Here is a 12,865-nt window from a genome sequence, read left to right on the forward strand (position 1 = left end):
TTCTTCATATGGGCCTTCTACTTGGATGGAAACTTTTGCATCTTGTTAATATTACAAAAAATAAAACTCATACAAACTGCCCTAGTTAGATGCTTAGATTATAACCTTGAAATTGGAATATAGGGAAATAAACTATCCTATACAACTATGGTTTTTTAAACATTTTCTTTTCTTGAAATCTTCTTACTTATTAAATACCCATCCTTTTAATTTATGGGGTACCTACAATATAAGAATGCATAGACTAATGTCTTAGGTTGTGAATAACCCTTAGACTTGATTGGGTAGGTTTTCTTAACTGAGACAAAATATGGTAGTCTCTACTATAATTTATTTAGGCATGAAAGTTTAAATATGCATAAAAAATAAAGATAAAATAAGATGTTAGTTAAATAACAAGATATCCCTCTCTTTTAGTGTCCTAAGTGCAACATTTATACTATATGCAACATGAGGTTCATGGTTGGCTAATGCAACCGAATAAGGCTCAGTCCCCAAATCTTCAAACCTCCGATCACTTTCCTTCTCCTCGATGAAGTGAAAATGGGTCCATCTTGGGTTAGTAATTCGAGCGAGGGAGGTTCCACCGTGCTACCATTGCCTCCAGCATACGCCAGTGTCCAATGGGCGGTCAGCATACATACCCCCTCTATCTAATTTACAAGGTTAAATAGGATTATGCGATGCAAAATGAGTGCAGTATGTGCAGTGAAAAGAGAGGCAACCATAATTTTATAACAATATAATAATTATTTAATGTATAAAAATAATTCAATAATATTCAGAAAAATAATAATTCAATAATATGAATAAAAATAATGTTATGGAGATTTTATGAACAAAACATTATGTTTAATGGGTAAAAATGAATATTGTCATATTATCATTAAATAAAATACAATATGATGCAATAAAAGGAATGCAATATAAAAATGTTTTTAGGCTTAAACCCACTTAAGCATATGCTTGTCCCCAGTGGAGTTGCCAGTTGTCGCGCCCGGATTTTTCTCGCCCTCTCTAAGGGTCATACTAAACACTTATGGGTCAGAAAAGGTTTAATGCGACGGAGTGGCTATGGCCTATATTTTATTTTATTCGGAGTTGCCACCTGACAAAGGGTTAAGGTGTGTTAGGTCACCCTAGGGGTCTAAGGACTTTAGAAAATAATCAAATATTTTTATTTATTTGACATCCATTTTAGTCTAAGAAAACTAGATTAATGGGTCCGGGGGTTTAGTTATGGATGAGGAAGGTGTTAGGCACCCCACGACACCCGTGAAACACGGTTACCTTATTTTTATATTGCATTCCAAAAGATAAATATATTTGTAGGACTAATAATTTGAGAATTAAACCATATTTATGAGTTATAGGAATTTGAGAAAGGAATGTGCATTTACAATGTTTCTAAGGAATTTATTTTAAAATGTTTTTAAGGAAACTTGTAAATTAGGAAATTAATATATGTTTCTAAGGAAATTGGTGTGTTGCCGTCGCACATGCAAGAAATGTGTGTAGTGTGGCCAAGTTTGAATTTATAAAATGCCACTACTACCTCTAACTAATAATATAGCTGGGGTGAGTAGGGATCGTCCTAAAGGATTGGAAGCGTATTTTTGCTTGGAAACAGTGTCGGATTAGTAAGTCAAGTGATCAAAAGGTGGTTTGATTGGTTAATTAAACTACAATTTAAACTAAATGAAGGCAATGTAAAGCAACTGAAGTAAATAAGATGTAGAGAATAAGATAGAGGTCTTGGGACCTAGAGTTCACCACTAAGCACCACCTTCCTAGACATTCAACTTTTGATTAATTAAAGGGAAATTGTGTTGTAAGTGAGAGTGTGTGCCATTGATTGAAACATTAGCATGGATGGCCAAGTAAACATACATTATCTAGTTAATCTAGTAAATAACATAATATATCAAATTAAGCCATTCATCCTTCCATAAGCCCACAATCAATGCACATCATCAAATTAGAGAAATATACTACTTGCATTCATAAGCATGGAACATCAAACAACAAGAATGGATTGACCACCTATCTAAGAAAGTAAAACAACTACACTACAACTAAGCTAGTGACATGGAAATTAAACTAATTAAACTAAGGTTGTGGCACAATCCATCAATAAATGAGTATGAACCATCAAATAAACCACAAAAGTATTCCATTTAACCACTAAGCCTTGACCATCACTAGATTCATCATATAAACACACATAGACATGCATCAATCAGTGTAACAAAATCTAGAGATAAACACATGAGCATCCATTCTAGCATACATAGACATATGAATAGAATTAAATGATCAATTGAAAGTATTGAACTACACAAATCATGGTAGAAACAAGATTTATGTATATCAAAGGTCAAGATAAGAATTACAACACTAATCCCCATTAATTACAAAACATCAAAGTCTAGGAGGCATGCTTAGGGCTAACTCTAGCCCAAAGAAGATGTTTAACCACTCATTGATGTTATCATCCAACTCTCAAGGGCTATCTCCATGCTAGAAATGATTTTCTTCCTCCTTGGTGGAAACCTAGAAGAGAGGAAGAACTTTCCCAATTTCTGTATTCTTTCTAATCTCTAGCCAAGTCCCTTTAACTAATCAACCTCTTTTACTCAAAATAGCCAAATCCTTATATTGGAAACTCAAATGTCACACCCAATGGTCAGCCCTCGTGCACTAGGACCTCTAAATGATTGCACCACGAGCACACATTTAATTTGGCTTGAAATCAATTTTTTCATGCACTTGAGGAGGTTCGATCGATCTCAAGGTTGATTCGATCGATCGAACCTTGGCGGCGCCTTTTTGGAATAAAGACAAGGTTGAGATATTTTTGGGAAGAGGACAAAAGTGGTAGGCTAGGATAAGATCAAAGATGTTGGATCGATCGAAGAAATGTTGGATCGATCAAAAAATGTATTTTACTGAGGATAAAAACAAGAGGCTCGATCCATCTTGGCATTGTTGGAATGATCACTGTGAGATCGATCTGAGCTTAGTTCGATCGATCGAAGAGGCTTCCTTTCACTAACTTGTCTCCACTTTGCTCCTTTCTTCCATTGAGTTTGAGATTGCATATTTTATGCTCTAATTCAGCTAAATTAACTTATATTAGGGATAAGTGCCTGAAAAGGGAAATAACATGAAATTAGACTAAAACGAGAAAATAAGATAGATAAAGGTCCTTGAAAACTCGAGCTTAAGGGGTTTAAATGCGCACTTTTCAGCGCTCATCAGAAATTAGTATTTAAAATTGTTTAAAAGGAAACATGTAATTTAAGAAGATATATATTTGTTTCTAAGGAAATTTGTAATTTATAAGAGTGTGTATAAACTTATATAAAATATTTTCTTAAGAAAACTTGTGTTTTAATAAGATATGTTTAAAGAAAGTACATATTTAAGAAATCTTGTATGTTTTGAGAAGCTAATATTAAAGAAAGTATTTTTTTTAACAAAGTATAAGATTTTAGAAAATAATGATTTAAAGAAAATTTGTGAGCTTTAGGAAGCTAATATTTGGAAATAGTATTAGAAAATATAATTTCAATATATACATACATATATATATATATATATATATATATATATATATATATATATATATATATATATATAGTTTTAGAAAATGTAGATTTAGGAAATATATTTTAAAAAATATGATTGCGAAGTTACAATATAATTTTAGAAAATATTGTTTTACAAAATATTTAGAAGATATGATTTTTAAAGAAAGTTATTATTTTAAAAATATAGTTTTTTTTTAAGAAAGTATTATTTCCAAGGAAAGATAAGATTTTTTAGAAAATATGATTCGTCATTTTTCTATTAATTTTTTTATTAATTCGCATGGTTGTTAATGATTGATAACTTTGGAAGCCTTGTTTTAGGAAACAAGGATTATAGAAAAGCATATGCTTTTATTTTAAAAAATTTATACATATTTTAGATTATCGGAACATACAGTTTGAATTAATTATTTACAATATAATTTTATAGAGGAAGTAAACATACTAGTTAGAAGGTTTGTTAGGCCTCATAATACAGTAGCTAATGTTTCAAACTAAGCACGCATAAGCGTTAACGGGGGTCCTTTGGATAGAGCTTCGGCTTCTTTTTGGGAACTTAAAGGTTATTGCCTATGCACTAAAGTTGCGTATTGGTGGCTTTCTGTGTAGTATATATTAATAATTGGTGTGCAGTGGATCATTGGTCTGCCGACATAAATTAAAGAAAAAATAGGATAAGATTAGAGAAGTTACTATAGGGTTAACACGGATCTGAAAATTAGTGTGTATCGTTTCTTTTAGTTTTCTCCCTCTATGTAGCAATGCGAAGCCTAGTATTTAAAAGGCCAATTAGGATTGGTTAACAAACAATGTTTGGCGGTTACAAAAAGAATTGCAGACATTATATTATTTCGAATTTCTTACCTTAATTACTTGATCACCAATCATGATATTCATTAAATGGTGCCGCAATTCCTACAATAGGTTTATGGGTCTTAAAACCGATTAAATGGTGCCGCAATTCTTTCCTTTTTAATGTGCATGTGTGCACCTGTATGTGTGTGTGTATATATATATATATAATTATATTTTCCTTTCTTTTTTATTTTATTAACTTATTTATGTTACCATTCTTTCCAGAGAGATCATGACCCTGGCCGTAGCATAATGTCTGGACTGAATCAACCTTAAGCCAGGATCCAACTTTCAAGATTTTAAATTATGATGATGATGATGATATATATATATATATATATATCATATCTTTTATTTTATTTATTTTCCTTACATAATGCAAATCCTATTTTTACGAGATTATAATATTCTGGCAAGCATCATTGATCTATTATATGCTTATTAATATGTTTATTTATTTACTTTATTTATATATATTTATGTGAATATTAAATAGGTTTATCCCCTCAAGTTTTACTCAAACTTGAACGTGTTAGGGGTGTAAAATTACTATTTTGCCCCTTCCTTGATCCGGTGGTAGGAATCACGTTACAAACTTGACTCTAAGTGTAACCTAGGGTTTTAGGACATTCCGGATCCAATGATGACATCCATTTTATGATCTGGTGCTCAGATTTTCTAATTTTCTTAGCTTAGCCAAACTAGTTTTACCAGAATACCCTTAAAAATAGGTAAGGGCAAAATTGGGTGTCGACATCCCCTACCTCAATTTAAGATGAAAATTTCAAAAGCCACCAAATGGAAACCGCCCCAAATCCGACGATACTTCAGGGTTTCGTCGAGGACAACAAGGTGAACATTAAACCCTAAAGAGGTCACACCAAAATCTAAAATTGGCATCAAATCCGAACTCAAAAAATGGCCGAAAATGGTTTCTAATAAGGGGGAAAGGATCACCTTGCCAAGATGTACGATAAACACTAAGGCAATACGGCATTTTACTAAAGGGAAGTGGCCGGAAAAGAAGCAAGAAAGGTGGCAGCCCCTTGGGCTGCCATGGCTGCAGACCAAGAGAGGGGAAAGAGATAACAAAGTTTGACTTTTCATTTTAAAACCCCCTATTTATAGAAAAACCCTAACAGTGCCCCAAACGGGTCCCGCTGGGTCCGGAAAAGTGGAATTTACACAAACGCACTCAAATGGTAAAACACCATAAACGAAAAAGAATTGAAATGAAAAAAAATGAACAACGGAAGAAATGGCATTGAAAACCGAGTCCGAAGCAGAAAGATATGCCTGAACAAGTTCGATGGTAACGGGGGTCAGAAACCCTAGAACTTGGAAAAATGACCAGAAGACAATTCTAAGAGTGTACGACTCGACGAAAAGTGAAAATGAATCCCGTACAAGGATCCAGGCTCAAAATGAGGTATTTTGCAATAACTTTCATTAATTGTATAATGGCTCCTACAAAAAAGGATAGCTGCCAAACTGACCAGAATGAAAATATTTTCCAAAAGATATTTTCTTAAAAACCTCTGAAATAAATATCTTTAAAATATATTTACAAAAAATAACCTAAGAAACATCAATGTTTCTGAAGAAACTATGCATCCATGCCCTTATGGACACGGGGAGCAACTAGAGTACTTTTCTACAAAAGCAAAGATATATATTTTGTGGAAACAATATAAAATGAAGGTACGTGAAGTTAGAAATTAACTCCGAGCACAAAAAGTGAGGTTATGCTAAAGAAGTGACAAATGGGGAAAAGGACGAAAAGTGAATAATGCTGAAAAATGAAAATATGGAAATGACGCGGTCCTAATAAGGAAGTTATCAATCTAAAGGAAAGAGTCTCAGAAACCATTTTTGAGCACTCAAGATGACACCAAGTGACAAAAAACTGAACACAAAAGAAAAGACAACGGGAAAAATTTTCTCGTAAAAATATGAAAAAAGGGAAGAAAGTAAAATGACCGAGTCATTACACCGCCTATTCCTTTTTTAGAGTCTCCACCTAAGCTTGAGCTTAAGCCACTACCGAACAAGCTCAAGTATGTTTTCTTGGGTTTAAATGACACCCTCCCAGTGATCATTGTTTCTAATCTTACAAGTTCCCAAGAAAGTAGTCTCTTAAAAGTTCTTGAGCAAAATAAAGAGGTTATTGGGTGGAGTGTGGCTTAATTAGTCTTACAATTTTCATACATCAGATGCATTTGGAGGAGGATTCTCAAACATCTTCGGAACTCCAAAGAAGACTGAATCCTAATATGAATGAGGTGGTTTTGAAGGAAGTTATGAAGTTGCTAGATACGGGAATAATTTGCCCCATCTTAGATAGCAAGTGAGTGAGTCCTACCCAAGTAGTATTTAAAAAGATAGGTATTACAGTAGTTGAGAATTCTGAGGGAGAATTAGTTCCACAACGCACCACCATTGGATGGCGTGTGTGTATTGATTACCGGAAACTCAACTCCGCTACTATAAAAGATCACTTCCCATTACCATTCATTGATAAGATTCTAGAGCAATTAGCTGGCCAGAGCTATTATTGCTTTTTAGACAAATATTCTGGCTATAATCAGGTGGCCATTGATCCTAAGGATCAGGAGAAAACTACTTTCACTTGTCCATTCGGTACATTTGCATATAGATAGATGCCTTTCAGATTGTGTAATGCACCAGCAACATTCCAAAGCTGTATAATGTCTATCTTTTTAGACATGGTTGAAAAGTTTCTCAAGGTCTTTATGGATGACTTCTCTATTTTTTGGATCCACATTCGAAAACTGTCTCTAAAATCTATCCCTAGTACTTCAGCATTGTAGGGAGACTAATCTTATTCTTAGCTAGGAGAAGAGCCATTTTATAGTTCTAAAGGAGATCATTTTTGGACATATCATTTCAGAGAGAGGTATTGAAATTGATAAAGCTAAAATAGATTTGATTTCTAAATTGCCTCCTCCTACCTCCGTAAGGGGATTGCGATCATTTCTTGGGCACGCTGGGTTCTATCAATGTTTCATTAAAGATTTCAGCAAATTTTCTCGTCCTTTATGTGATTTACTTTCAAAGGATACTCCTTTTGCCTTTGATGAATCATGCCTAGAAGCTTTCCATAAGTTTCACTCTCTTCTTTTTTCAGCTCCTATTATGAATCCTCTAAATTGGGCTCTTCCATTTGAGATCATGTGTGACGCATCTGATTATGCTATGGGTGTTGTCTTAGGACAACGAGTAAATAAGCTTCCTCATATTATCTACTATACGAGCAAAACTCTTTTAGAAGCACAATTGAATTATTCCATTCCTAAAAAAGAGTTACTTGCAGTTGTCTTTGCTTTGGACAAATTCAGATCTTATCTGTTGGGTTCCAAAGTAGTGGTCGATTCTGATCTTTCTATTTTGAGACATCTTCTCTCTAAAAAGGAAACCAAACCCCGTTTGATTCGATGGATCCTCATGTTTCAAGAGTTTGTTATGAAATTCGGGATAAAAAAGGGTTAGAAAAATGTGGTAGCTGACCATCTTTTTAGAATTCTTATTGAGGATACCTCACCTTCACTTCCAGTTTGTGATTCTTTTTCGGATGAACAGCTGTTTGGGGTTTCTCAAATGAATTTTCCTTAGTTTACCGATACTGTGAACTACCATGCAATAGGCAAAATTCCTTTGTCTTGGTCAAAGCAGGAAAAAGATCGATTCTTCTCTCAGATTAACATGTACTATTGGGAAGATCCTCAGCTCTTCAAATATTGTGCTGATCAAATCATTCGTAGATGTGTTCCTGAGAATGAATTTCATAGTATTCTGACCTTTTGTCACAGTTTAGCTTGTGGAGGTTATTTTAATGCAAAGAAAACTGCAGCTAAAATTCTTCAATGCGGTTTCTTTTGGCCCTCACTTTTTCGAGATGCATACTTTTGTTCTGTAGGTCGTGCATTTGATGTCAACAGTTAGGATCAATTTCTAGAATAAATATGATGCCCTTAACTCCGATCTTAGTCATTGAGGTTTTTGATGTTTGGGGTATTGATTTCATGTATCCTTTTGTTCAGTCAAATCATACTCCATATTTTCCATGCAACTCAACATCCTTCTAACAAGGATGATTTTTTTCTTATTAACGTGGTTGATGAAGTGGTTGAAGAATCTCTCCCCTTCATTCTAAGTAAGGATCCTCTTGAAACTTGCATGTCTCACTTTGACTTCTCAACCTTTGACATTGACCAATCCATCCAAGAAGTGAATTCTTTGCTTGATGATCGGTTGATCAACTACATCAACCTTCGCAATAGCACGAATCATTGTAAAATAGGGCTATTGGTCGGGTAAGTCGAACCACTGGGGCTGCGCTAGTCTAAAGCAACCTAAATGTCTAGAATCATTCTTAGGACGATGAGGTGTAATAAAGAGTTGTTGATTGTTTGTCACTTATACTATGAATTGAAATATGCATTAATGATTAAATTGTAAGAAATTTAGAAAGAGAGATCTAGGTAGAGAAGACTAAGGAGATAAATTCATACTACACCCTAAGTACATGCTAGATTAAGTCTAAATTGGGGATGGATAATATATGCAATGGTCAAGAAATACATCACAACACTTAGTTACGATATATTTATTAAGAAATCCATTAAATTGGCACAAGAATGATCCTTCAAAAGCTAACACATTGAACTACCTAAACTAGGATGTAGAATCAAATATATTATCTTAAGCTAAAGACCGTCAAGCATTCAAGCAAATGACAAAGCACATGAAGTAGGAAACTAGCATAACCCATCAAAGGAAGTTCCTAAGCAATGGACTATCCATTTTTCTATCAACATGCCTTGAAAACATTTCATAGTTTTCTCCCCATTGTCACCATGAGAATACAAGCAATAAGATTAATGTAAGAATCATCAAGTCAAGCTAAATAACTTACATCAATCATTTAAACATAATAGAGTTCATTACAAGAAGTAATATGCTCTAAACTATGAAAAGACCAAAATCTATACATTAAAATCCCCAAAATAGACCCTAATCTAGAACATGAACAACAAGGGGAGGCTTCATCACCTCCCTAGATAGAGTTTAGTTACCCATTGATGCACTAGAGGAAGGAGGAAGCTTGAAGAAAGACTCCATTTTCGTGCTCCTTCCTTTTCTTCAAGAACACACCTTTTCTTTGCTCTCTTCTCTCTCCTCTAATCTTGTAGAATGAAGGATAATGATTTTGTGTGGTCCTCCCTCTCTCTTATCAAGCTCAAGTCAAGGCTCTCTCTCCTCCAAGGAACACCTCCAACCACTTCATAAAGAAGGAAGATGGCATTGAGGAAACCAATGTGCAAGTGGCTAAAATTGAGCCATTTTCGAGTGCAATCTGCCAGAATTTCGAGCACTCGAAGAGTGGTCTCGAGCACTCTAAATTAGTGTAATGAGCAACATGCAATTCTTGCCCATCTCTGACCCACTGTGGAAGAATGACCATAACTTTGTGCTCTAAACTCTGAATAATGATGTGTTTAAAGATTTGGAGAGCTGATTCAGAGATTTAAAAACTTCATGTTTTGATGAAGACCCAATTCTCAAGTCTGGTTGGTCGAAAATGGGGAGAAAGGCAGTACTTCAGTGCTGCAAGGTAGTTCTGCGCACCTCTGTTAAGAAGATCATAACTCTCTGCTCCGAACTCCGAATGATGAACTGCTTAAAGATTTGGAAAGCTGATTTAGAGCTCTAAATCTTTAATGTTATGATGGAAGTCCAGTTCTTGAGTTTTCTAGGCCAAAAATGGCGACAAAAGTCAGGTTCTACTGCTGCCAGAATTTCAGAATTGGCACCCTTTTTGTTCAAAATTCCACAAGGCATCATTTTTGCTTCCTTTTTGCAATTTAACCTGAAAATGTACAAAAACATGCAAATGGAGATTATCTACATAAAATAATCAATTAATGGACTTTGTTAATGTAATTTAGGGCGCTTGAATATACAGTATTCGGTGCTTATCACACCCCCAAACTTACATTTTGCTAGTCCCTTAGCAAAACCAAAATGCAAAGCTCAATGGAATGAAAAACATGGGAATGCTATTACAAAAATATCCACCATGGCAAAAATAAACATAAACATAGCTCAAATATAACTTGAAACAGATAAAGAGCTGGAGACGGGGTCATTGGGAAGATTACCTTGCATATATGAAGCATTGATACAAAATTTGGCAAAAACCATTTCAACATGCATGCATCAACATCATAGTCCATATAAATAACTCAATTGTCATCTCTTAAATGGAAATAACTCAAACTCCAGTGAAAGTGAATTGAATCCTCAACATGCGGCTTTTACTTTCTTTTCCAATTCCAAGGCACAAATTTTCAAATCAATGAATTCCCCTTTACATGAAGTCCCTAAGGCATGATTTTATTTTCCAAGACAACTTTTGTTGCCTGTTAAGAATTTATTATAACTCAAAAGTGAAACATAAAATGGTTGTGCAGTGTTGAAATCCTTTAAGCTTTCTAACCAACCCATGTAGCAAGCGTTAGGCCAACAACTCCCAAACCAGACGGCTTTAGGGTGCTAAGTGTAAAGACACTCCTAGGGCTTAATAGCTCAAGTTGGAAAGGCTACGAATTCCAACAAACCATGTTTATTACACACATTTTTTTGAATGACCGTGCAATGTTTAAGTCCTTTAAGCTTTCTAACCAACCCATGTAGTAAGCGTTAGGCCAACAACTCCCAAACCAGACGGCTTTAGGGTGTTAAGTGTAGAGACACTCCAAAGGGCTTAATAGCTCGAGTTGGAAAGGCTACGAACTTCAACTGGTCATTATTTTCTTTCTTTCTCATCTTCATTTTTTTTTTTTTTTTTTTAAACATAGATAACTTATATCATGCCAAAGATATTCATCTATCAGGTTCATCAAATCAGATTAACTAGGTCAAGGTCAAGGTCAATCAAGTTGCATGCCTCACAGTTAAGTTTCCAATGTGCATCTGTGCATTGTGAAGCTTATAAGAGTGTAAATCCAGCAAGAATCTAATTGAGGCATTTATACAGACTACATTGTATTTTGCATGATTACTTCAAATTCAAATTTCTTTATTTTCAAAAATTCTCAATTGCTTCTATACACAAGGTATTAAACATATGCTTTGTCTCCGACAAGTTTCAAGCTATACTATCATTGCTTTACAAAATAGTGATACCAAAACTATGCCAAAAATGTAATATTGCACCCCCAAACTTAAACTACACAGTGTCCTCAATGTGGACATGGGTTGAAGTTAAAGACAAAAAATGACAGAAAAATAAAAAGGAACAAAAATACCCAGGGGGAGGAAACGGTATGGTGAAACAAAACCCCCAAACTTGAAATGAACTGCGCTACCTGGATAGTATGACGAAGAACAAAAAGAAACAACCATAAAGGGCATTAATAGCACCAGCACATATACATAAAAAAAAAATGAACAAAAAGTTAACAGAAAAGAGAGAATTTGCATTCAAAAGGAAGTTTACATGATTACAAAAGAGCTGTACATAGATCATGTCTACTAGAGCAACCTATACATAGCAAATTCTGAAAGTTCAAAAGTAAAACAAAAGATACAAGAGAAATATTTACATATGAACAAAAAGATAAGGTCCAACACTCGCAACAAGCTATGGGCCAGAGGGTAAACGGGCGAGGATGGAATGGAGAAGAGATTGAGTCTTACGCCGTTCGGCGGAAGCCAAACGATGTTCCTCAGTTGCGACACAGTGGTCTTCAGCAGCAAGACGACGATCTTCTTCAGCACGGGAAGAAGTCTCACACATAGTCCGAGTGTACGCGGACAAAGAATTCTCAAAATGATCCATCCGCTCATGAATACCGGCAATGCTAGCCCGGATGAAAGCCTGGTCCTGCTGAGAGTCGACCGGAGGCTCTACCCTTGCAGCGGCTGCTGCTGTGGAAGCATCCTCAGAAGGAGGAGGAGGTGGAGCTTGGATGAACAGGGGGGCAGCAGGTTAAGGGGTACTAGAATGGCTAAGAACATTGATCCACCGGCGTTTGGTAAAAATTTTAATCTTTTCGCCTTTTGGTTCATGGGGAGGAACAATGAAACCTTTGTGCTTTAGGAGCCGAGTGATAAAAAACGGCAAAAGTAATTTCTGATTTTCAACTCGCGGAGCCCGTGCATTATGAGCGTCATGCCAAAATTTCATAAATGTGGTCCAAATGAGCTCCGGGATGGAGAACCATTGGCCTTGGTCCATGGCATATAAGGCTTGCAAAAGGAGGCCCCAACGCTCGGTGCTATGCACCAAAGGGCAGATATTGTGCTTGAAAACAGTGTCAATGAACCAGAGGTGTTCCGGAAGATTGGTTTTGCGGATAAAAGACCGGGGCCTTTTAGGATCATCAACATTG

Source organism: Cornus florida, unplaced genomic scaffold (genome assembly GCF_030987335.1).
Source record: "Cornus florida cultivar Cherokee Brave unplaced genomic scaffold, ASM3098733v1 CherokeeBrave_3.0.0_Hap2_Chr10, whole genome shotgun sequence".
NCBI lineage: Eukaryota > Viridiplantae > Streptophyta > Magnoliopsida > Cornales > Cornaceae > Cornus > Cornus florida.